The following is a 24,555-nucleotide window of genomic DNA, read 5'->3' as shown; positions in this document are numbered from 1 at the left end:
CATGCACGCACCTTTGTTGTCTCAGAAGTGTCCAGGATCCACGAGGCTAAATCCCCTATCTTCCCCCCGTCACCTCCCAGGTGTCAGGAATTGAACACTAACACCCGAAAGGTAATCAAGGAGAACACAGGGGAACAAAACAAGGGTAGGGAGGGGGAAAACAAGGATGATTCTCCACCGGTCTTCTTCCACTCAGAGGATATTCTTATTGTCTGTTATGGCACTGCAGTAAGATATAAGAAACAATAAGTGAAAACTATTCCCTCCCTCGCTAGCCCTTAATGTGGTAAGTGTCATATACCTAATAGTACCTTGTGGAATATCGGGGAGAATAATAAGGAAACCAAGGAAGATGTCTGGAACGCTGTAGCTTGACTTAATAGGACTGGTGATGAGTATTTGTAAGCTGAAACACAATCAACACAATATGTAAACCGTGCACTACACCCCGCCAGGGTATTTCTGCTCTGAGAAGCACTCACCACTATTATCATGTAAACGCTCCTCAAAGTATCTCCACCACAACCTTTCGAATGTACAACTGTGATTCTAACTACCTGTAGAATCACTATTTCCACAGTACAAAATCCCCTGAAAAAACTCAAAGAATTGGAACCCAAACTCCAATGAACACCGCTATAGAATCAGCGGAAAACGATAATAACGTAAAACAAGAACAGAACAAGAATCCTGGAAGCAAGCCGCTTCTAAGGACTACCAAACACCAGAACGGACTCGCAAATACCGTAAGAGGCGGACTCCAACCGCCACGAACAGCTAGCTCCTCGGACGCCACGAACACAACCCGGAACAAGAAGGGACACACACTGGCTAAACGCGAAGCACTTCCTACAGGGTCGGGGCGGGTTTAAGACCTGAAACACTATACTCCTGCGCATGCGCGGTAACGACGCATGTGCCATAACTCATGCAGCGGAGTTTGCCAACCATTGCCAACCACGTATGAAGAACAGCCAGTATCACGGAGCTAGAACGGACAACAGCCTCTGAATCTATGTGTGGGCCAGTGCACCATTCCCATGTACACGACAGGCATGACAATCGCCCCTCCCAGCCGCGCAGAGAATCTGACCGCCTCCCTGACCCCTTGTTCCCGGCCTTGGGAAGGCAGCGTCAAGCAGGGTGAGTGACGCAGCACTAATAGCCTGAAACCGGTCAAACTTTATTCCTCTCCTCCCACCTCCCGAGGGCACAGTGATTTTTCCCGCCCCGCCAACCCAGCTAAATGAACTTCCCCTTGCATGCCTGCTGCCCTAATTAGCTGATATCGCAACTGGGTGGCCGCTCCCATTGTGCGAAACAGCTCAGGGGGAGACCGGCTCGCGCCCAGCTCGTCCTGGGTCCCCCCTTGTGCTTTAAGGAGATGTAACAGCTAATGGAATCAAAGCTGACACAAATGCTTTGACAGAGATGTGTGATATATACAAAGTTAAAACAGCCAGAAGAATAAGGAAAAGATGAGTTGGTATGAATGTAGCAACCATAATCATTTAGCGAACAGTACGAAGTGTCCTGCAAGAGGAGTAACATACAGGAAAAGTAATAGGAAGGGGCATTTCTCTAAGGTGTGCCAGGGACAAATGAACAAGGCAGTACAGATGGTACATGAGGATCAAGAAGTAAGAGAGAATTTTGTAATCCAAGTAAATTCGAAGGATGCAAATGCTAATGTAAAGTACCCCTCATGTGAGATTTTCCTAGAAGGGATCAAGGTATATGCTGACTCATGCTCACCATATACCTTCATTAATAAGGAAACATTCAATTAAAGATTTAGAGGAAACTACACTTTTGATCTTCCTGACATCAGTCCAGGATGTTACAACCAGGACCCCATTCATTTAGAAGGCATGTTGATTATATTTCCTTCAAGGATAGGTCCACAGAGGGTGTAGTGTCTATAATGAAGAAAGGTTCGAACCTCCTGGGATGGAAGATCCAAAGAGATTGGGGGATTAAGCTGGATCCAAATAATGTAGAACAGGTCCCAATGGTAGACAGGTCCGTAACAGTATTGGACATTTGCAAAGAATTTCTTCTCAGATAAGTTAAGGCTTTTGAAACAATACTGTCATAAAATCCAGTTGAAATCAAATGCTACACATCTAGTACACACAGCACGCCCTGTCCCATTACAAATGAGAGAAAAGTTTGAAGGAAGAACTAGATAAATTGGAGTCTAAGCGTATAATAGAAAAAATAGAATGTTCTTAATGGTCGGCTCCCATAGTAATAGCAATTAAGAATACTGGCAAAAATATAAGTCTTTGTGTTTGTTTGAGGGATGTGAATTCTAACATCTGGATAGACAGACATCCCCTACCTAAGAATAATGAGATGTTAAGTCTCATTCGGGAAGCAAAAACTTTCAGTGTGCTTGATCTTTCTTCCCCTTACCATCAAGTGGCCTTTTGTGAGGAATCTAAGCATCTCACTTCATTTATTACTCCTTTTGGAGTATACCGGTACTGCAGAATGCCTTTTGGACTGGCATCTGCAGCAGCAGTTTTCCAAAGAATAATGCAACGCATTTTCCAGGAAACTAATAAGGTGATGTGCTTCAAAGATGATATCCTTTTATATGGAAGTTCAGAGAAAGAACATGATCTATTGTTAAGAGATGTTTTCGGAAAATTTAAGAAAGCAGGCCTCACCATCAAACTGGACAAATGTAAGATAGCTGTGTCTTCAGTGGATTATTTGGGACATACCATCTCAGGAGAAGGCATTACGCTTAATCTTAGTTTGGTTGAGTCAGTAGAGAAAACAACTCCTGTACTAATACAGAGGAGCTTAAATCTTTTTTAGCTGTGGTTGAAAATATGCCCACATTTGTTGAGAGGTTGGCTGATCAGGTGCATCCGATGAGAGCCCTGCTTAAAAAAGGTGCTCATTTTTGTTAGAGTTCCGAGTGTCAACCTGCATTTGAAGGAATTTAAGAGGCTGTTGAGAGAGCACCCTACATTGGGAACTTCAATACCAAACACAAACCAGTCTTGCCACTGCTGCCAGTAATGTGGGTTTGGGTGCTACACTGTCTCAAATTTAAGGTGGAGAGGAAAGAGTAGTATCCCTTGCCTCTAGGTCCTTAGTCGGGTATATACGTAATTATTCAACCATAGAAAAAGAAGCTTTGACTTGTTCTTGGGCCATAAAATGCTTTGCATTTATCTTGTGGGGGTTACCCTTTGTTCTACGCACAGACCACAAGCCTCTAACCCCAGTTTTTTCACGAGAAGGATGGAGAGAATTACACCCCACATTGCAAAATGGTCCGAGCTGGGTCTGTTAGGCTTTAACTATAAAATAGAATACGTACCTGGCAAGAAGAATTTAGCAACTGATTGTCTATCCCATTTACCTATTGACAAGGTAGAACAAGGCTTAGAAGTGAATGATGAAGTTGTTCTCAAAATAGATATTCCTGCCATTTTGAAAGAAGAGTGGGACAGATGTATGGAACAAGAATTACACATACACAGGTTAAAAACAAGTTGTGGAAGTATGGCCTGAGAGGTGCCAGTAGACATTCAGCCATTCGGCAATGTAAGAAATATTCTATCCAAAAATGGCGATCTTGTGATGAAGGTTGACCAACTTACTGCCCTGAAGGGATTAGAAACTCCATTGCCGACATTGCCCATGAAGGACACCAAGGTAGGGGTCTCACTAAAAACAAGATCCATTCTGCATATTGGTTCACTAAGATGGATTCTATGCTGGAGAACAAAGTAAAGGATTGCTTTGCCTGCTGTGTGAGTGACAAACACAAGATTACACAGAGTGTTTCTTTGTCTGACATAGAAGTACCTTCCAAACCATGGGATACGTTAGTTAAGTTAAGTTAAGTTAGGGCCCAATAAATGTACAAGGTGTAACTACGAAATATATGTTCATACTCATGGACTATCAGTCTCACTGGGTGACTTCCTCTTGGGCAACCAATGTCTGTACCAAAGCGCTCATAAATTTCCTCACTGAAATGTTTCCCAGCGAAGGTATTCCTAGCTTCTTAGTTACGGCCAATATAGTACAATTTATATCAAAAGAAATAAGTGCATGTTTGAAAAATCTATCCATCCAACGCACCAATACTTCTTTATATTGTCCCAGAGCCTATCAAGCAATGGATCACCAAATGGATGACTAAAGACGCACTGTCTGCATGGTTCGCAGTAGAGCGAGCCCACCAATTTCTGGCACCCAAACCTCCTCCAGGTACCCCACAACGACCCATCATTGCCAGGACCCTTAATTTCAAAGACAGAGACTCAATTTTGAGAGAATCCCACAAACAGAAAACCTTGATCTCCTGAATCATACCATAATGATATTTCCTGATTATATGACGGAGGTCCAGGCTCAAAGTTGATCATACACTGATGTTGAGCAAAAGTTGTGCACTCTCAATCTTCAATACAGATTGCTTTTCCCGGCCCGTCTCCGCATCGTCTTCAAAGACAAGACCTACTTTTTTTACACCCCAGAGTCGGCCTGGACCTGGCTGACCGAGGAGTGTCCGCTCAGATCTGGAGCTGTGGGCTCTCCCTCAGGGGCCCGGGCCACCCGCGACAGTCCCTAAATCAAGAAGAAGATGCACACACTCCCATAGGGGCCTTGTATCAGGTTCTCCGGCGGCTACTGCCCAGAAATCAGGAACTGCCATCCAAATCCCACCTCCTGCAACGGGCCGGTTCTCTGGATCGCTCACCTGCGAGAAGCAGCGAGAATCAGTCCCCAAAGACTTTGGGCATTGAATCTACTGACTCAGATCTCTCCCAAAGCCCGGCCTTCCTAGGAATCATGAACACTGGGCTACAACTTCACAACAAACTGAATGTAGGCGTACCCAGCATGCCACAACAGTCAGACAAACCTGCTGATGTATGAACTTATCCTGCTAAGAGGTGAGTCCTCCACGCAACTCCGAAGTTAAGCATTAAAGTTTAGCCTGTTACTTTCTAAGCTTAATAGGACGACAGATGCTTCTGTTCTCGAAGTATAGGGTGAGAGGTGGGAGGAAGGGGTTGGGACCGTTGTCCCATGTTTGTGCTTACACAGTTTAGTGTTCTCAGCACCTCAGCCTTGTACCAACACAACACCACACATTGCCTGCACACCAACAGACGTGACTCCCTGCCACAATCATTTGTTTCCTGACCTGTCCCTCTGCAACATCAGGACTTTGTGACTCCTTGGCCCACCTATACAGACCATGACACGGATGGCACATAGTGGTGACCCCCTCCGAGTGATGTCATGGAACGGCAATGGCCTGCTGGATAGAATCAAACAGACTGCAGTCCTTCGACATGCCCAGAGACATACTCCCAACATACTCCTGCTCCTAGAGACCCACCTCATGGGCAAACCTTTGTCTCACGATACGGGTTCAATAGAACTTGGCACCCAGGCTTTGAACGGGGCTCATGCGGGGTGGCAAGCCTCCTGATATGTAATTTGCTCTTCGTACCCACTCAGATCACCAGGGATCCCCATGGGTGCTTTGTGGCCCTCTCTGGAACACTGGCAGGGAACACCCTCAACCTACTGTCCACATACATCCCTACTTCTACGCTAATACAAACTCTGAGTCGCATCAGTGATGTGATTAGCTCCCTACCCCTGGGCGAGACGGAGATAGGAGGGGACTTCAACGTGGTCATGCAACCTAATCTTGACTCCACTGGAATCCCCTCCGCTTCACGGACACTACACGCCAAACAATTGGTAGGCTGGACAAAGACTTTGGGTATTTGTGATTTATGAAGGGCATGGAACCCCCATGACAACCAGTACACCCACACCTCTGCAGGACATCCCACACATGCTCACATAGACATAATATTTATGCCTGCTCCCGAATGCCGCAGGGTCAGAGAGATAGTTATCCTCCCCCGAGGCATCTCGGACCACTCACCTCTGCTCATAACTTTAGACGACCCCTCTGGCACACTCTGCCCCATGTGGAGGATGAATGCTTGGTTTCTCCAAGATGAGAAATTCAAGAAGGCAATCTTATATGGAGCTTAGACAATACATCCTCACTAATCAGGAATCCGTCCCTTCCCCTGGTACTCTTTGGGAAGCAGGTAAAGCCATGATCTGTGGTTTTGCTAAGGGCGACCTCAAGGCCAAACGGGTAGCTCAACACAGCCGGCTTGCCCTCCTCGAGGCTCAAGCGACTCGGCTGGAAAGAAACTCATCGGAAGCAGCAGATGGTCCCCAGGTTCGTCAGCTTTCACTGTTAAGGGATGAAATTAAACAAATCTCACTGGACTCAGCGAAGCTGATATGGAGGTCCTCCATCAACCGAATATTCGGTTGAGGAGACAAAAATGGGAGAATATTACACAGGCTGGTGTAATACCTTTTGGCTAACTGTAAAATTCCAGAAATTTGTCATCCACCGCATGCCTAAGGCGATAGCCCAAGCTTTCATCGACTATTATTCCGAACTCTACTCAGCCCAGAGACCCGAGTTCTCACAGATAAAACTGACTAACCTGTAGAGTCTCCACCTTCCCCACCTCAACGCTGTTGAATCGGCTGGAACAGATCTCCCCATCCTAAACAAAGAACTACAAGACACCATATCGCGAAACGCAGCTGGGAAAACACCAGGCCCTGTTGGCTTTCCACAGGATTATTACACCGCCTATCATGGCATACTAGTCCCTCATCTCTCTACTCGAGTCGCAGAAGGTGTCATTCCTAAAACGCAACCACCCTCACCATCCCGTACAGACTACCGCCTAATCTCTCTTATCAACACAGTGTTCAAAATTTACGCCATGATTCTGGCCCAATGTCTAAGACCATAGCTCAGTAAACTGGTCCATTCGGACCAATGTGGCTTCATGCCGGCACGGAGTACTAGACATTGTCTCTGGTGCCTTCACCTAGCCTTAGCCAACCACCAGTCGCTAATCCCTTATTTGGCACTTCTTCTAGTCGACATCGAGAACGCGTTTGAGTCAGTCGACTGGAGAAATTTGGACGATGTCTTAGCTGCCATGGGCCTGGGTCAACACTTCCTCCGTATTGTCTGAGTCCTGTACTGCAAAGCTAACACAAGGGTGCTCCTAAGCGGAGCGCTCTCAGAAGTGTTTCTGATTAGAAGGGGCACGATGCAGGGGTCCCCCCTCTCGCCCCTCCTCTTCTCCCTGGCGATGGAACCCTTAGCTTGCCTCATTTGCGCCGATTACTGGATCCAGGGCTGGAAATGGAGGGGCTCTCAGGAGAACATGATTGCCTTATACTCGAATTACGCCATGCTTTTTCTCGCAGAGCCGGCTCAGTCTGGTCCCAGATGCCTTCAAATACTCCGCACCTTTGAACAAGTCTCTGGCCTACACTTGAACTCCGCTAAATTGACCCTGGTACCCCTACACTTATCAAGAGACTGCTTTGATTGGCAGTCAACTATACCCATTAAGCAGCAGTCATTTAAGTACTTAGATATCTGGGTCGCCTTACTCACCAAATTGGCATGGTCATTCAATATCACCCCACTGGTTAAAAACGCTAAAGAAGACCTCTGGAAGTGGCAAACCCTACCGCTTAACCGGCTAGGAGGAGTGGCCATTTTCAAAATGAGGATTCATCCCTGATTCCTGTATATTGTCCAAAACATCCCATTCCCGCTCCCCTGCCCTTGGTTCAAAGAACTGGACAGCCTGGCAACAAGGTTCCTTTGGAGAGGTTCGAAACTGCGTATGGCTCTCTCCCACTGCCAAATCCCACCCTTCGACAGGGGTATGGGTATGACAAACCTGTATTTATAGTACTTAGCAGCCCGTCTATTTACACTACATGACTGGTTCAATGGGGACTGGTCCAACTCAGCCACAGAATCGAGCTGAAAGAACTGTGACTATAGCAAATTCAAACAATGATGTACAGAGGGCCCATACCCAAGAACCCACCCACAGTTACTCGTGTGGTTCTGCTGGCCTGGTGTGCCTCCCTACGCCTTACCCGATGGGAGAATAAGCTGACCCGACAAACTCCCCTCTGGCAGGGCACTTGGCCTAGTGATGTGGGGAAAATGGAGGGGTTCTGGGGATTGGGACCCCATTGGTATCTCACAATTAGGCGATGTTTGGGTTCGTAACCACATACGTTCATTCTCAGACTTACAGGCCCAACACTCGCTCCATCCATCGCAGTTTTACAAATGCCTGCTGCTGCACCACGCCCTCAATGTGCACATAGTAACTGGAACGTCACTCCCAGAATACAGTCCCTTAGAAGCACAAATCATGATGGGTGACCTGGGGAAGGGAGGGGTATCACGCATCTATCGTTGCTTAACTAACAACGCCCTACCACCCTAGACTTGCTCTGAAGCCGATGGGAGACTTGGCTGGGTGCCCTAGAGGACTATGACTGGAGAGATGCCTTGATGGCTCTCAAAACCATCACTGCCTCAGCCAGGCTCCACTTGGTCCAGCTATACTATCTTCACATCTCCTACCTTACTCCTGACCACCTCTACAGGGCAGGCCTAAAACAAAACCCATCTTGTACACGTTGTGGGGTAGAACCGGCGGACTTCTATCATATGGTGTGGACATTCCCCTCTCCGCGCCCCATACTGGGAATCGATGGAAGCAGAACCCACTGAAGTCCAGGGGTGGGAGGTCCCACACAACCCCTTGAGCACGCTACTGGGGTCATGGACTGGTTGGACGGGTCTAGGGCAGACAAACTATTCTTGGGCACTGTCATCATGGGGGCCGAGCGAGACATCGCTGCTGCATGGAAGAATCCTGTCCCTCCAAGCATAACTAATTGGCACAGGGGAGTGGACTGGTGTGCAGCGCAGAAAAAAAACATTATACGAAGCCAGGGGGAGCCCAGCCAAACACCATAAAGTATCGGGCAAATGGTTGGGCACGATTAGGTAGATGACTCTCCCATCTCTTCCTTGTCTAAACCTGTACATAACAACGTGGGTTGGTGGGTGGTAATGTGGGTCAATCGAATACTGATTTATTTTTCTCTCACTGTCTTAATTGCATTGCTTAAATGTGCTGTACTGTTCCTTTTGTTTCTTCAAAGTAAATAAAAAAATCATTGTCCCAGAGCCAATATGTTGGTGAAACACAGGTAAAAATAAAAGACAATCAATTAGAGATGCGTTGGTCGCACCACACATCATCTAATAGTGTTTCAGGACTATCTCCTTTCCTAGCACTAAAAGGTAGGAAGCCAGGATTAAAACTGCTGCCTAATTTGCTTAACAGAGGGGGTCCTGTGTGGATCCACTGCAAGAGTATGCCTGAAGAGACAGCAAAACATCAAGAAGACTATATACAAAAATATGTGATGTGTTGGAACCTAATTGGGAATAGGTTCACGGGGTATTGGTTAAAAACCTGTAAATTCAAAGTTCAACAAATACTCCAAATCTTTGCAAATCAAACATGTAAAAACTAATATAGTGATTTTAGAGGACTGACATAGCTGGAGTATGGATAGACTAGTTAATGTTCCTCTGTATGCATACCAAAGGACCAATAGTTTGATTCTTCTGTCTTTGCATCCTATTCTCTGGGAAAGAATAGAGATGCTTCTTTAAAAAATGTTACGGGAAGAAATTGTGTTGTACCTTACTGCTCAATTGTTCTTTTCCACTCAAACAGGAAAAATGTATATATATGTCTTTTGGGTATAAATATTGTAATGTTATCTTCCCCCACCCCTTCCCTTTACATGGTGTGCTCCAACTGCCTTGAAGCTTAGGTTAGAACGTTGGTGAAAGGGAGTTATACGACTGGTGCGGTGGAGTTGAGCAGAGCTTGGAAGTATCACCAAATAATGAAGGTTCTTCTGATTATGTCGGCTACTGATTTCTCTGTAATTTCAACACTGGCGAGCTCCCTTTTCATATCAGGGCAAATGCTCGGCAGGGATTCAGAACTCTGTATACTGACACATTTCCTACCACCTTGGAAGACCCAGGACAGGGGGTCTTAAAGTTAGCTGAGAAAAAATCAGTAAGAAAGGCCTTACTCCACCGAGAATTTATTTTTGTGGGTTTGGATTAGGAGTTATCACATGGATAGTAACTCCTGTAAGAAAAGCTTCTCATTACCAGACCACAACCTAACTTGAGAAAAAGAGGAATAACCTGCTGCTGTATTTACCTGGAAGATGACTTAAGTTTGGGCCTGCTATGCCTACTGCTTTCTCTACCTGGAAAATGGCTTCATATTTGATCTGCTCTGCCTTGAGCCCAAAGACTGAAGGTGATTCTTAAGAGCCACACAAAAGAGGGATTCCTCCGTGGAAGAACCAGCTAAGCAGTTGGGAGCTGACTCTTCTGGGCTTTGCTGGAGCTCTGGCTAAAGTGAACAGATGAGCTTGCCTTCCACTGGTAAATGGGACCTGGTATACTGGAAGACTTCCCTAGAAGTCTGAGAGCTTTAGGAGTGACCTGGAGGAAGTCATCCAAGACCAGGTATAATTTGGGACTTAGTCATTTTTCGACCTTTGGAGGACAGGATCAAGCTACCAAGGCTTCCTAATAAAGGAAAAACCTTCATTCTCAAGATTTGTCAGTTTGTCCTGATGGCGTATTTTGGCAGGAATGAGGCACAGGGTCAGACTGATGTGCATATGGCCATGTCTGAACTGGGGTGGCTGAGTGAGCTAAAGAATTGTGATGGATTAAACCCAGATCAGTTGACTGGGGGTGAGTGTTTGATTTGCTCAAACGCTCCGTCCATCATCCCCTTTTGTATTGATTAGTATTTTGGCAGGAAGGTGAAGCCACTGCAGGAAGTCTTAAAATATGGGTCTGAATCTATGGAGCTCTTGTCAGCTACAGCATTCTGCCTTGACAGGCTGTAGGATTTCAGTCTCTAAAAAAGTCTGAAGGTAAAACTTTATGGGAGAAAATACCGAAAAGTCACGTCAACATTAAGAGGACTTTAATGGCCATGTTTGTTAAGTTTGACCAGCTCTGAGATCTCCGGCGTCATCGTGAGGCCGTCAGCGGGATCTAGAAAATCGGGTATCTGACTTTGGGCGGACTTGAACCCTGAAGGCTTACTTAAACACTAATCCCGCACAGTGGCCCTGCTATAACACCTAGATCCCAGTCAACCACAACCAGAGATTTTGAACATTTGTATATAATTTTTCATATATTACATTTTTCTCTGTTTCACTTAATTAGTCTGTGAATTGTATTAGTTTGTTCTTGACTTTAATCTTGTTTTGGTGCTGCTTGAACACTCAACACACATTTCTCTGTGGAAAAGACAGATGCTCTGTGTCATTGCCACCAGGGTTTAAGCCCAGGCTTTCTCACTCAAATTTGGTTTTGGCCCAACAAGACACAGAATTTCTACTTTTCCAGTTACCTAAATTAATAATCCGGAATGTCACAGCAACTGAAATTAGTATGCCAAAGCAGCAGAAGTGGATGGCATCCCAGAAATGTATATTGTACCCCATCAAAAGCTCTTGCAGTTGCTCTCTAACCTTTCTCTAACTTTGGATTGTAGCTACAGTGACACTAACGTTAAATACTTTTATGATGTTACATTTTATATTAATATATGGGAGGAATCATCAAAAGTCTCAACTGACTTATTGAAAATGGCTTGTGATATTGTATGTGAACTATTGACTCCATTTGCCAGCACATTTGACAATATCCAAAGTAAAGACATCAATCAATAACTTATAACAATAAAAAAACAATTGTTAAATTAGAAAGGGGACATTTTACTGGGGATGGGAGTCAGGGCAACAGGCTTCATTGAATTTAAGCTTTAAGCATCAAATGAATTTCTGTATATAGAATTTGTGATAGCTCTTGCAAATCAGCAAAGCTCTTAATTGATCATACTCATATAATTCATATAATGTGTTCAGAAATGGTATTGTTCTTCTACTGTCTGCATTCCCACAGTTCAAATATAGGTGGAAGGAAAATGTTCCATCATAAACCCTATAAACCATAAACCCTATATTCGTTGGGCCTGATTCACAAACTGCACCGTGTAGTATTGCAGTTTTCCCTATACTGGTATGTGTGGAGTTCTCCACCCGACTGCCAAACCGGGTTCCACAGGGATGTGTAGCCCTGAGGTAGCCACATCCAGGGATGGGCTAGTGAGGTCTGTACACCCAGAGAGGGGGCTCGCCATTTTGGGAGAGGGCATCCTTGGATAGCCAGATGCCACACTCCACAGGAAGTGGTCACCAGCTGGGAGGGAGGCAGGAAGCCCATTGGCTACCAACCACATCCTGATCTAAGGGCAGTTGCTATGCATAAAAGGGCAGCCCTGGCACCCAAACCCCAGATCTTGACTGACTTGGAAAAAGGACTGAAGAAAGTCTGCTCTGCTGTACCAAGGGACCATCAAAGAGAGGCTACACCAAGAAGACTTCATTTGCTGCACCTGGTGGTTAGCGCAGAGAGGGACTGTGCCTGCTGAAGGAGAAGTCCCCTCCAAGAGCCCAGTCAAGCCAATAGAACTCCAAGGGCTAACTGACTGGCCTCCTGTTTGCAGTACTGGGACACAACAGCTTAAGAAGTCTACTGGGGCTAGTTGATAGTCCAAAGTATTCAAGCCGCTACCACTTCCGCTGTGCAGCACTGAGGACCAAGACCTGATGTGCATAGTTGAGCCTTAGTTCGCTGAGCTCGGGAGTGCTGTCAGAGAGTTGCTTGGACCATCAGAAGGGAAGTTACTGACCCAGGAAGAATTTGTTTGTGACCGCAACAACGGGTAGTTCAGTGGTGGCTAGACTTCGGCCACTAGGGAGAGGACTTCATGGGACGTCTATTGTGCAACCAGGATCCCCTCATTCATCGCAATCATGGACCGAGGAGTCCCGGCAGGAAGACCCTCATCACCATGTCACATCCAAAGCATCCTTTGAGCATCTTCTGCATTCCCCATCCCTTGTATCAGGACCACTCCATCGGAACCCATTGCAATGGGGATAAAGTGCCTGGAACTGTTGAATGTTCCTCCCGGGAAAGTAACTGTTCTTGAGGACCTTGCTAGTCCCTCTGACGAGCTCCCTGCCGGAGCTGGTCGCCCCTTGCACTTCCAACCTCCTGCATTGACACTTACCTAGGTTTTTCTTGAAAAAGTCTTTTAAGTGTCCAATTTGTTGACTCTACCAAGGCGTGTTCATTATTGAGTGAAATTGCATTAATTTAATATTGCTTGTAAAATCTATATGACCTGAACCCTCTGGTGGATCTTTTTCATTCTAGTGTCTAAATTCTTATAAAAATACAGTCTATTTTTATAAATTGTCAGATTTCTTAAGTGTTGTGTTAGTTTCTTCAATTGTTTTGGTGCTGTTTAAGTGCTGAACACATGTTCCTCTGTGTAAGCCATGCTGCTCAGTGCTATAGCTATCAAGGATTGAGCAGAGGGTTTGACAGACGAAACCCAAGGTACCTAAAAGGATTCATAGGTGTATTACACAGTGGGGTTGCACTACCACACCGTATAAAACACCCCATTTCTTCACAATATCTTCCAAAGACCCGCCGTGAGCAAAACACACTCATATAGGGTGCTATGGCCAGATTCGAAGAGATAAGCCTGTTGTCAAGAACTTTGCAAGGATCTTAACATCAACACTCAGCAATGGTATTGGTCTATAGTTGATACAGACCAATAGGTCCTTTCTATGCTTTTGGATCCCTGAGATTATTGCTTCATTAAATTGGAATGCAAATAGGCTTGATGTTTTCCCTCCCTGAATGCTTTACAAAACAACATTAAGATTTTAGACTTATTTATCTTAAACTACTCTTTTCGGAATCCAGTAACCCCAAAGGTCTTTTCAGTGCTCTTATGATCGACATCTTTCATGATTTTATCCTCAGATAAAGTCCCAGTGAAAAACAGATGCTGGGCCTTGTTCAATAACAGTAATAGACACCTGTCATAAAGTCATCTTCTGAATGGAAAGTGGGTCTAGCCTTAGAAATTCCTAAATATGTGGGCAATTCTGTTAGGTTGTCAAGAGGGCAGGTAAACAAGTATTCTTGTGTATTACAAATTGACTGAATAGTACATGTTCACTCCCTCTGCATGAGCTAAATTGCCAACAGTTTTTCCGCTTTCCTATCATGTCCGTACTGCTTTCTATGTAGTCTTTGTGGGACAAACTCAACTTGAGATGTATATAGCATTTTCTTTTTTTTGTGTGTTCTCATATGCCATCTTTATTCCATTGTACCAACAATAGGCTGGCAGTATGGCAGAAACTTAGGAAATCATACATGACACCAATTATCTGTGCCAGTGATCACATTTTGAGTTGTAGATCATAACAACATGGAAGGACGGGCTACTTCATACAATTTCCTTTTTTTTATAACCCAGAGATACAAGCTGACAACTAAATACATTATAATAACATCGATATGAATACACAACACCATACCTAAAGAATAAATACATCACAAACATACCATTGAATACATTATAGGAATGTATGACGTTAAAACGCATGCTTTTACCACGCATGCTGTTACAACGCAGGTTTTACTACGCATACCATTACACCGCATTACACTTGGGGGTGCTGGATAGTGAATAGTTTAATTTACTATTCCAACTCCAGTCCCCGTGGATAGTAGGGAAGGTGTTGGATAGTAAATTAAACTTATTCCCTATCCTAGAGCGCCCCCCAGTGTAATGCGTTGTAATGGTATGTGTAGTAAAACCTGCGTTGTAACAGCACTGCGTGGTAAAAGTTGGGTTGTAATGGTTGTAAACCCATTATAGTAGCACGATGATAAATAGATAGCCCCATAGACTAAATACAATACTTCAGCCACATAATTCATATAAAAATTCATAATATAGCAATTGCCTAAAAAAGGGACAGCATGAATGTAAATTACCTACTGGCGGTCGCCAGTAGGTAGTTATAGTTAGGACCTAGTTTCCATAGGAAATCTGCAACATTCTATTGGGAATAACTTTGGCGTTGATGGATGGAATTGGCTGAATTTCTCCCAGAAAATGGCCAGCTCCGCTCCTTCCGTGAAAATGTGGGGGGGATTCGTGAAGTGGGGGCCGAGATAAAAGGGGGGTCCCAAAAAGTGTTTTCCCCATGTTAATTTCCATAGGGCGGTTGGACTCACTTTTAGCCCGAACGGCTGAATGGATTTCCACCAAACTTGGCAAAATTGTAGGGACTGGTAGCCCGATGTGCCTTTGCTATGTCTCAAGATATGTGCTCCAGTGGATTTTGAGTAATTTAGGTTAAAAAAAAAATATATATCTATAAGCGCGCCCCGGTACGCGCACCGGGGCGCGTACCAGCGCGTAACGCGAGTTCGCGAGCGGAAATATGATTGGCTCTCGGGTGTCTGTCAATATTCCAAACAGTCCGGAGCGGCCGCCATCTTGTGTCTCGGTAGGATCGAGACACAAGAGGTGGCAAAAACAAAGGGGGAAATGACCAAAAGGGGGCAGGGTAGACCCCCCCTGACCCCCTAGGTTTGATGTAGGGGCCATAAAAGGGCCCCGCGGGTCAAAAAAAAAAAAAAACGCTTTTCGCGGGGGGAGCGCCCGGTACGCGCACCGGGGAGCGTACCCTGGAGAAAAAAGAATGACAGAGTTTTTCAAAAATGTAGCATTTTTTTATAAATTGGAGGTAGTTCTAAAAAGAACAGTTTTTTTAATTCTTTTTTTTGTTTTATATTTTTTTATTGTTTTTTTGAATTTTTTTACTTTTTTTGGCTTTTATGAACAGTTTTATATTTTTTTGTATTTTTTATGGGGAGAAACAAAAAACAGGGAATTGTAAACGGCTCAACTGGAGCAAAAAAAAATCAGGAAAAAATTAAGGTTTCTTTGGGCACTTGTGGTTATCACCAGCAAGGTTGATGAGTGTAATACTTTGCTCACCATAGGTAATTGTTTTTCCACAAAATATACAAACGATTTTGTATCTACCAAACTTGGTTTGGATGTTTGGGATCATCTCCCTTGTCTCTGGACCCGATGGAGTGGGTTCTTTGCTTGTTGAGGTTCTGGAAGAAGATTGGGGAAGGTTTCTGGCCTGTTCTCTCACCTCTGCCGCAGAATAGTTGTTAGGATGCCTGCGTTGCATGTGGCGAATCATGGTGTGATTACCAAAAGAATATTTTTTTGTAGGGTTCCCCCTGGAAATTTCACAGCCACAGATCAGACAAGTTACTTTTGCTGCATTGACTTTCTTGTGGCCTCTTGGGAATTTAAAAAACTCCCACACAATGTGCTCTCTCGGTTTGTAAGGGGGATTGTCTTCAGGCAGGAAAGTCCTCCTCTCCTCCTCCTCCTCCTCCTCCTCTTCTTCTTCACCACCAATGTGGTGTTGTGGTTGTCCTTTTGGTGGTGGTGGTGGTGCAGATGCTCCTGCTGCTGCTGCTACTGTAGCCATTTCTCAATCAATGGAAACAGGTCTTCCTCACTCAAAGAACAAAGTGAGAATGAGGAAAAAAAGTGGGGGCTTTCATCATTTGGAAAACAAAACTGTCCTGAACCAATGAAAAGTGTTATTTTCAGGTCACATGACCCGGGCTTTCATCATTTGGAAACCAAAACTGTTCTGAACCAATGAAAAGTGTTATTTTCAGGTCACATGACCCGACGCGCTTACGCTACGCGCCCGGGGGCGCTTACGTAGCGCGTATGCGTTAGGGCGCTTCCGGATGCGCTTACGCCGTGCGTCATAAGACGCATCACGCGGCTACGCAATACGTCACGATGATGTTTTCGTTCGCGGCAATAGCGCCAACCGGTACGCGCACCGGGGCGCGCCCCAAGACTGCGCTTACCGGTGCGCTCACCGGTACGCGCACCGGGAGCGCTCCAGGGCAAAAAAAAAAAGAAAAATAGAATTACATAAATATACAATATAGGATTCATTATAAAATAGAAATTAGCTATTAAAAAACCTATGAAATTCACTGAAAAAACCATAGGTTTCACACCAGTTATAGTTAGGAATTAGCATTTAAAAAACCTATTAAATTCACTGAAAAAACCATAGGTTTCACACCAGTTATAGTTACCAGGAAATTTTACTCGCATAAAACCATTGAAATTCCCACGTTATAGTTAGTTGGACTCACTATAACTTGCGCGCCTGCAATGCACTGCTGATGACGTCACATATTACATCACTCATGACATGGTCAGTGACATCACTCATGACATCACTGATGACACCATCCTTGTGACAGAGTTACAGACCTCCTTTCAGTGTAATGTAACCCTTGAAACACATATTCAAAAATAGAAACTAAAATTTACAAAAAAATGGAGATACCCATACCAGTTACAACAACCAATTCAGTAATTCCACCATCTATATACACATCCACTCATTCACCAACAGTTCTATATAGTCACTCATAGATATACTCACTCATCATATGTAGTGATACACCTATACATCCTGTTACACACCGACAGTCATCCAAAAGATACTCTCACACATACTCACACATGCTAATAAACTATTGAACATCCATTTATTTGCATATACAGCTATACACACACTACCACTTTACTTCTAAGGAAACTTACACATACTTACTCTCTTAAACAATCACTTATAGAAACACATACTAATTTAAACAGGAACTCTTACAATCCCTCACTCTCACATATACTCACTTATATACATCAATATTCCCATATACTAGATTAAAACATATGTAGTTACTGATAAAGACACTAGTGAGACAGTCATTCACGCACTAACACACATACACACTCATCCACCCATACAGTCCTGCACATATGCTGTCTTCAAAACACATACAAAGAGAGAGTCAGTCATTCATGCATCTATGTGCTAAGTAATACCCCCACCAAACCATACAAACACTCATACTGATACTAAGAAAAACATCTAATAACCCCTATACATACACATGTAGCTACTCACCAACCCATGCAGCCACTTATACACAAAGTGAAACAATAATAAATATATTTAAATATTTAAACATTACTCACTAATATATATATTCACTAAGATACACTTAATAAGCCACTTAACCAATCAATTTTTTTTTAAAAAACATCCATGTAAACACTTATTTAAACATTAGGGGCCCGATGTAGGTCGGTCCGTAACGGCCGAAAATCGGTATTTTCGTCCGTTACCGACCGGTATTGCAGGAATGGTATGTAGGGCCCTTAATTTTATAGAATCTGTAAATTTACCGATCGGTAAATTTACCGATTCTGTAAAATACCGATTCGGTATTTTTACCGATTCGGTACATTTGAGATGTAGGTGGGACTCTTCTGAGTCCCACAAGCCTTACAAAATCGGTATTTTACCATCAAATCCAATTTGATGGTAAAATACCGATTCCGATGTGCATGCACATGTGTGCATGCACACCTCTGCCATATGACAGGCAGACCTGCCCTTGGGGCAAGTATGCCTGCCACATGGCACCCGAGCCTGTTTTGGGGGGGCCAGAGAGTGTCAAAGTGACACCCCCTGCACCCTTGTGAAATTCGGTATTTACCGATTCGGTAAATACCGAATCGGTAATGCCCATTCATTCCTGTGGGCTTCAAAGCCCATAGGAATGAATGGGAATTACCGATCGGTATTTACCGAATCGGTAAATACCGATTTTTCTCCGATTCTGTATTCCAGCACATCTGGAATACCTACATACCCACCCCTCTGATTTACCGATTCATAATTACCGAATCGGTAAAATTCGGTAATTATGAATCGGTAAATCAATCCTACCTACATCGGGCCCTTATTCTTCCATCAACTTTTACATATACATATATAACACATATTTATTTTTCAGAAAGACACACATTCACTGGATGGTGTCATCAGTGATGTCATGAGAGATGTCACTGACCATGTCATGAGTGATGTAATATGTGACGTCATCAGCAGTGCATTGCAGGCGCGCAAGTTATAGTGAGTCCAACTAACTATAACGTGGGAATTTCAATGGTTTTATGCGAGTAAAATTTCCTGGTAACTATAACTGGTGTGAAACCTAAGTTTTTTTCAGTGAATTTAACATTTTTTTTAAATGCTAATTCCTAACTATAACTGGTGTGAAACCTATGGTTTTTTCAGTGAATATATGTATAAATAAGGATAGTGATTTGGATAAAAAGACCCATATTTCGTAACATCCCTGGTTGATCAAACGTGTAGGCATTAAAGAACTAGTAAGGGCCTAGTAAGAGCCAGAGACAAACCAGCCTCAACCATCAAGGTCACCACTCAATCAATCCTGTAAAGGGGGCCAGATCATTTGCCCCCACTTCTTAGCCTGTCTCTCTTACAAGTATATAAAGTTCTTTCTTGATTATGTATAGCTATCAGTCGCCTGAGCCACCCCTGAAATGAGGGGGTTATGAATCCTTCCATCTTGCTGCAAATAGCAGCCTATTGACTGTGTCTGACATGAAGACAAAATTAGTCTGGGCCATGTCTAGTTTGCTGCTATTATCGTACCCCAATACCCTCATAGATAGGCTGAGACAAATCTTTCTCCCAAATAGTTTCTTCCAGAATGTCTCCAAGCCATTTTTCAAGGGTGATAGCTTGTCGCAGCTGTAAAACGTATAGACCAGCTCGGCCAGACCGTCACCGCTCCTGGGGCATTTATCATATTCCCTTTTCCCCCACCCAAACAACTTAGCTGAGGTGAAGTATACAATAAATATTGTCTTATAATGCTGAACTTTCAGACTGGCTGAGAGGAAGATATTTGAGGCTAATCCTCATGACATATCCAAATCAGTAACTGGATCCTCTGGTTTCCTGGCCTAGTTTGTTTCAGTCTTCTCCAGATCATCAAGAATACTATCCAATAATATATTGTAAATATTCCTTATCTTATAATCAGCATGGGCGAATGCCTCTAAAAGGGAGATTTTATCGAAAAACACACCCCCCTGCGTTGGTTGAAGAATTATTTTACTTGTAGGTACTTAAAATATGAAGTATCAGATTTTTCTGCCTTAGTGATGAGAACTCCCATGAGGGTGGGTAGTTCTCCCCACTTTTCAGCTGGAGGGGACACATGTTAGACCTGGCATTTCGCTGCATGGTTAGCCCTGGCTTTTTGCCTCTACCTCCTCTATTTTTGATGTTGTGATGGATTGTTTTTTGCTGGCTTAGATGCTTTGGGCACTTTGCCACTGCTGATCAGTGTCAAAGTGCAAGTACTCCCTGTATAAAGTGTTATGGTAAATGGTTGTCCATAGTTGGTATGTTTGTCTTACTAATAAAGTCCCTAGTAAACTGCACTATGTGTGCTAGGGCTGGTAATGCAAATGCTACTAGTGGGCCTGCAGCACTAATTGTGCACCCACACAAGTAGCCCCAAAAAGAGATCTCAGGCCCGCCACTGCAGTGCCTGCATGCAGTTTGTTAACTGCCTTGTTGTCCTGACAAGTGCACCCACTTGCCAGGCCTTACCCTTCCCTTTTTATGAACATCAGACACCCCTATAGTAGGCCCAAGGTACCCCCCTGGGCATGGAGCAGTGTATGTGAAAGGTAGGACATGTGCTGAGGTGTGTACCATGTCCTGACAGTGAAATACTACCAAATTCATTTTTCACTGTTGCAAGACCATCTTGCCCATAAGACAGAATGGGGAATGAGGTGTCACATGTTTCCAGCATATCTTTCCATAGGCATAAGATGGAGAGATGGATTTTAGTGTGCCTGAACTCAGAATTTATTAACACATCTTTTTGTGAAGATGGTTTTTGAATTGTGTGTTTAGAAACTGCGCTTTTAGAAGTGGCTGGTTTCCTGTTCTAACCATCCTGCGTGCCTCTGCCTGGTTGTGTATCGACTGTCTGGGTTTGGATGTGACAGGGTCTGGGAAGTGACCTGACCCCAGGGAGTAGTAGGTGAGACAGCAACAGGCTGGCCTCCATTTGGTGTGGGGGGAGGAGTAGCCCTCTGGATGTGAAGAGGGCTGTGTTGCTGCCACAAAAGGATGGCTCAAACTCCTGCAGAGCCTCTGGGCCCCAGACCCTCACTATCAAAGGAAGAGGGTGTGCACTGGCAGGAATACACCCAGGTCTGGTTTGGACCGGGCTCAGAGCCCTCTGAACACAAATACATGAAAGGCATTTAAGGGTATAAATGTGAGAGCTGAAACCCCTGAACTCAAGACTGAACTCAAGCCTGAAAAAGGAATGAAACTATTTCGTGATCAAGGGGAATCTCTGCCAAAGAAGAGCAGCTGCAGAGACTGAAGAGAAGGACTGCCCTTGCTGTGTGTTCTGGGGCTGGCCTGCAGTTTGCTAATTTGACTAAGGAGAGGACAAGGGACTTTGCTGTGTGCTGTGTCCCCCTGCTTGAAAGGACTTTGCTGTGTGCTGTGTCCTGAAGTAACTTGTTTCTAAAGGCTCGAGGAAAGCTGGTCCCTGTTGTGGAAAATCAGGAACATCAAAGTTTCAAACTGTGTCTCAGCGACGCTTGGTGCGTGGTACTTTTGGACGCCTTAGACTGCCGTGTGGTCTGTAGTACTGTTTACAAGGTGCCCCGTGACCACCTTGCCCCCGCAGCGTGAAACATCGTCCACGCTGCTGCATTGCTGTTTGTGGCCCGAGCCGTGATCGTAACTGAGGCTGTGAGTAAGGATCACTGCCGCCAGCCCAAGCCGCAACGTGCTAAAGGATTTTTGGAAGCTAAGGAAGCTGCAAGGTGAAAGGGATCATGATCGTTGTTCGCCAAGAGGAATTTGCCCAAGTTCGTCAACAAAGGAGAAGGCCGCACCCTAACCGTCCGGCTACAGCGGTGCCAAGCACCGGAGCTGCAATGTCATCGGGCCTGCCCATCAGGACGTCTGATGAGCAGGGAGAGAGAGAGAGCGAGGCAGTCACCCCCCCCCCCCCAGGTAAGGCTTGGACTCCGGCTGGGAGCCGCAAGCATGAGAGGCCTGGGGAGGCGGGCAGGCCGAGTACAGGAGTGCTCCGATCTCTCTTCCGCTGTACCGTGTTAGACACGCTGAGTCCCTGAGCGGCCCGTACCTGCCCAGCAATTCCTGGGCCACCCCTGTAAGTTTACGACCATTGTCTCTGTTGTGGGGCATAGTGGTGCCCAAGCTGATTGCGCAAATTGGCGTATAGCGTTATTCTTGCATTAAAAACTGCATCATTCTTGCATTAAGAACTGCCTTATTCTTGCATTACGAACAGCATTATTCTTGCATTACAAACTGCATTATTCTTGCATTACGAACCGTCTCATTCTTGCATTATGAACTGCATTATTCTTGCATTATGAACCGCATTATTCTTGCATTATGAACCCCATTATTCCTGCGTTACAAACTGCATTAGAACTTGCATTAAGGACTGTCTTGTTTCTACATTATGAACTGCATTACGAACTGCATAGCATTGAATTAGGACTGCATTAGATCATCGTGAATGGCTCATTAATACCGCAAGAACCTACAAGTGATTGTTGGTCTAATAACCGGCCCAGTAAAATATTACGAATACGCATATCCTGGATATTTTTATCATTTGGTCTCATTGTATGTCTTCTTGATAAAGATACCGCTATTTTCCTAAATCAGTGTGGTGTCATTTTGTGGTGTATCACTGTGTTACTGGGAGTGTGGTTGCAAATACTTTACACATTGCCTTGTAGATAAGCCTGGCTGCTAGTGCCAAGCTACTGGAGGGTGAGCAGGAGTTATTTATGAGTGTGTCCCTCCTTTCCCTGACTAGAAGCAAGGGTCCCTATTTGGACCAAGGTACCTACCTCAGCCATTTAGAGACCCCCAGGTCTAACACTGCCCTCTCACCCAATCATTATTTAGCAGCCCATCTCCTCTTGACAGATTCCAGCCTGTTTCTTTCATCAGATCACTTGTCTGGACAGAATATCATCGAGTGCGCACGGCCGTCTATCTCCGACTCCACGAGCCTTCCACCGAGTATCCTCTGACATGCTGGCCCAGGCCTTGATATCCTACCCTTGCCAGTTGTCGGGCAATCTTGAGGCCGATTTGGACCTCCTGCAAGCAAATATGGTTTGGCCAGCGCCTGGATGAATTAGCCCCTCTCTTGGATGCCCGAAAAAATTCTCTCCGGGCTTCGGCCCCTTGGTTTACTCCAGCTTTCACCGAGAAGCGTCGGCAATGTAAGAAAGCAGAAAGGTTATGGCGCCGTCATTATGATTCATTATCCAAAGAGGCTCATAGGGAATCCATTAAGATGTATCCCAGAGATATCACCCTAGAAAAAAAGTCTTACTTTGCTAGAAGAATTGAGGCAGCTAATAACACCAGCAAAGACATTTTTTCAATAGTAAGGGAATTCACCTCTCCCTCATCAAGCACTCCCAAATCATCCCACTCTGATTTATGGGTCACTCAATTAGCTGATTTCTTTGCCAGCAAAATTAAAAATATACAGGCATCTTTTCTACCTTCTGGGGCTGTCACGGTCTCTTGTGTCTCCCCCCTGTACCCCCCTTGGCTGTCAAAGGCCCCACTCTTTCAAGTTTTCCTTCTCTCTCTTTCTCAGTTTCTTTAGATCTTCTCACTAAATTAAAGTCAGGCTCCCCTTTGGACCCCTGCCTGGACAAATTTTTTGCAAAAACAGCGCAAGTGATTAATCCTTTAATCAACCCAGTGCTTAATCTATCTCTCAGCACTGGAGTGGTTCCTCAGGCTTGGAAGCAGGCCCTTATTCTACCACTATTAAAAAAGCCCAACCTGGATCCCATGGTTCACACCAATTACAGGCCCATTTCTCTTCTTCCCGCCTTTGCTAAGGGTGTAGAGAAGCACGTTCACTCTTCTCTCTCCGATTTCCTGGAGGCTAATGACATCTTGCACTATACCCAGTCTGGTTTCCGCGCAAATATGAGCACGGAGACTGCACTGCTGGAAGTGACGGAGGCAATCAAGGAGGTTTTGGACTCTGGGGGAAAGGTGATGCTGGTGATGCTAGATCTCTCGGCGGCTTCACAGCCGTCTCCTCTCAAGACTCCGTGAGATCGGTCTGAGGGGGGCGGTGTATAGCTGGTTTGAGTCCTTGCTGGCGGACCGTCAACAAACGGTCTGGGCCCCCCCGTAATCAGCCTTAGTGCCGCTATTGGAGGTAGGAGTTCCTCAGGGCTCAATTGTGAGCCCTACTCTTTTTAATATCTATATGGCCCCTCTGGCGGCGCTGGCTGAGTCCTACGGTGCCCAGATCGTTTCATATGCGGATGATACCCAGCTCCTCTTTTCCTGTGATAAGAACTTAGACTTCAATGGAGAGAGTATCAGAAGATGTCTTGAGGCTGTTTTCAGCTGGTTTCAACTTAACAGCCTCAAATGCAACTCAGACAAGTCGGAGGTGCTTTTTTTCGGTTGCCCTCCCGACGTGGGATGGAAGTCCTGATGGCCAGCGGCCATGTTTCCACCCGCTGCCTCTACTTCTGATGCCAAGAATCTGGGAGTGAAGGTAGACAATGGTCTTACCTTAAAGCCCCAGATCCTCGGTCTGGTGGGAAAATGTTT

Source organism: Lissotriton helveticus, chromosome 8, assembly GCF_964261635.1.
Source record: "Lissotriton helveticus chromosome 8, aLisHel1.1, whole genome shotgun sequence".
Taxonomy (NCBI): Eukaryota; Metazoa; Chordata; class Amphibia; order Caudata; family Salamandridae; genus Lissotriton; species Lissotriton helveticus.
This window is presented reverse-complemented; position numbering follows the sequence as displayed.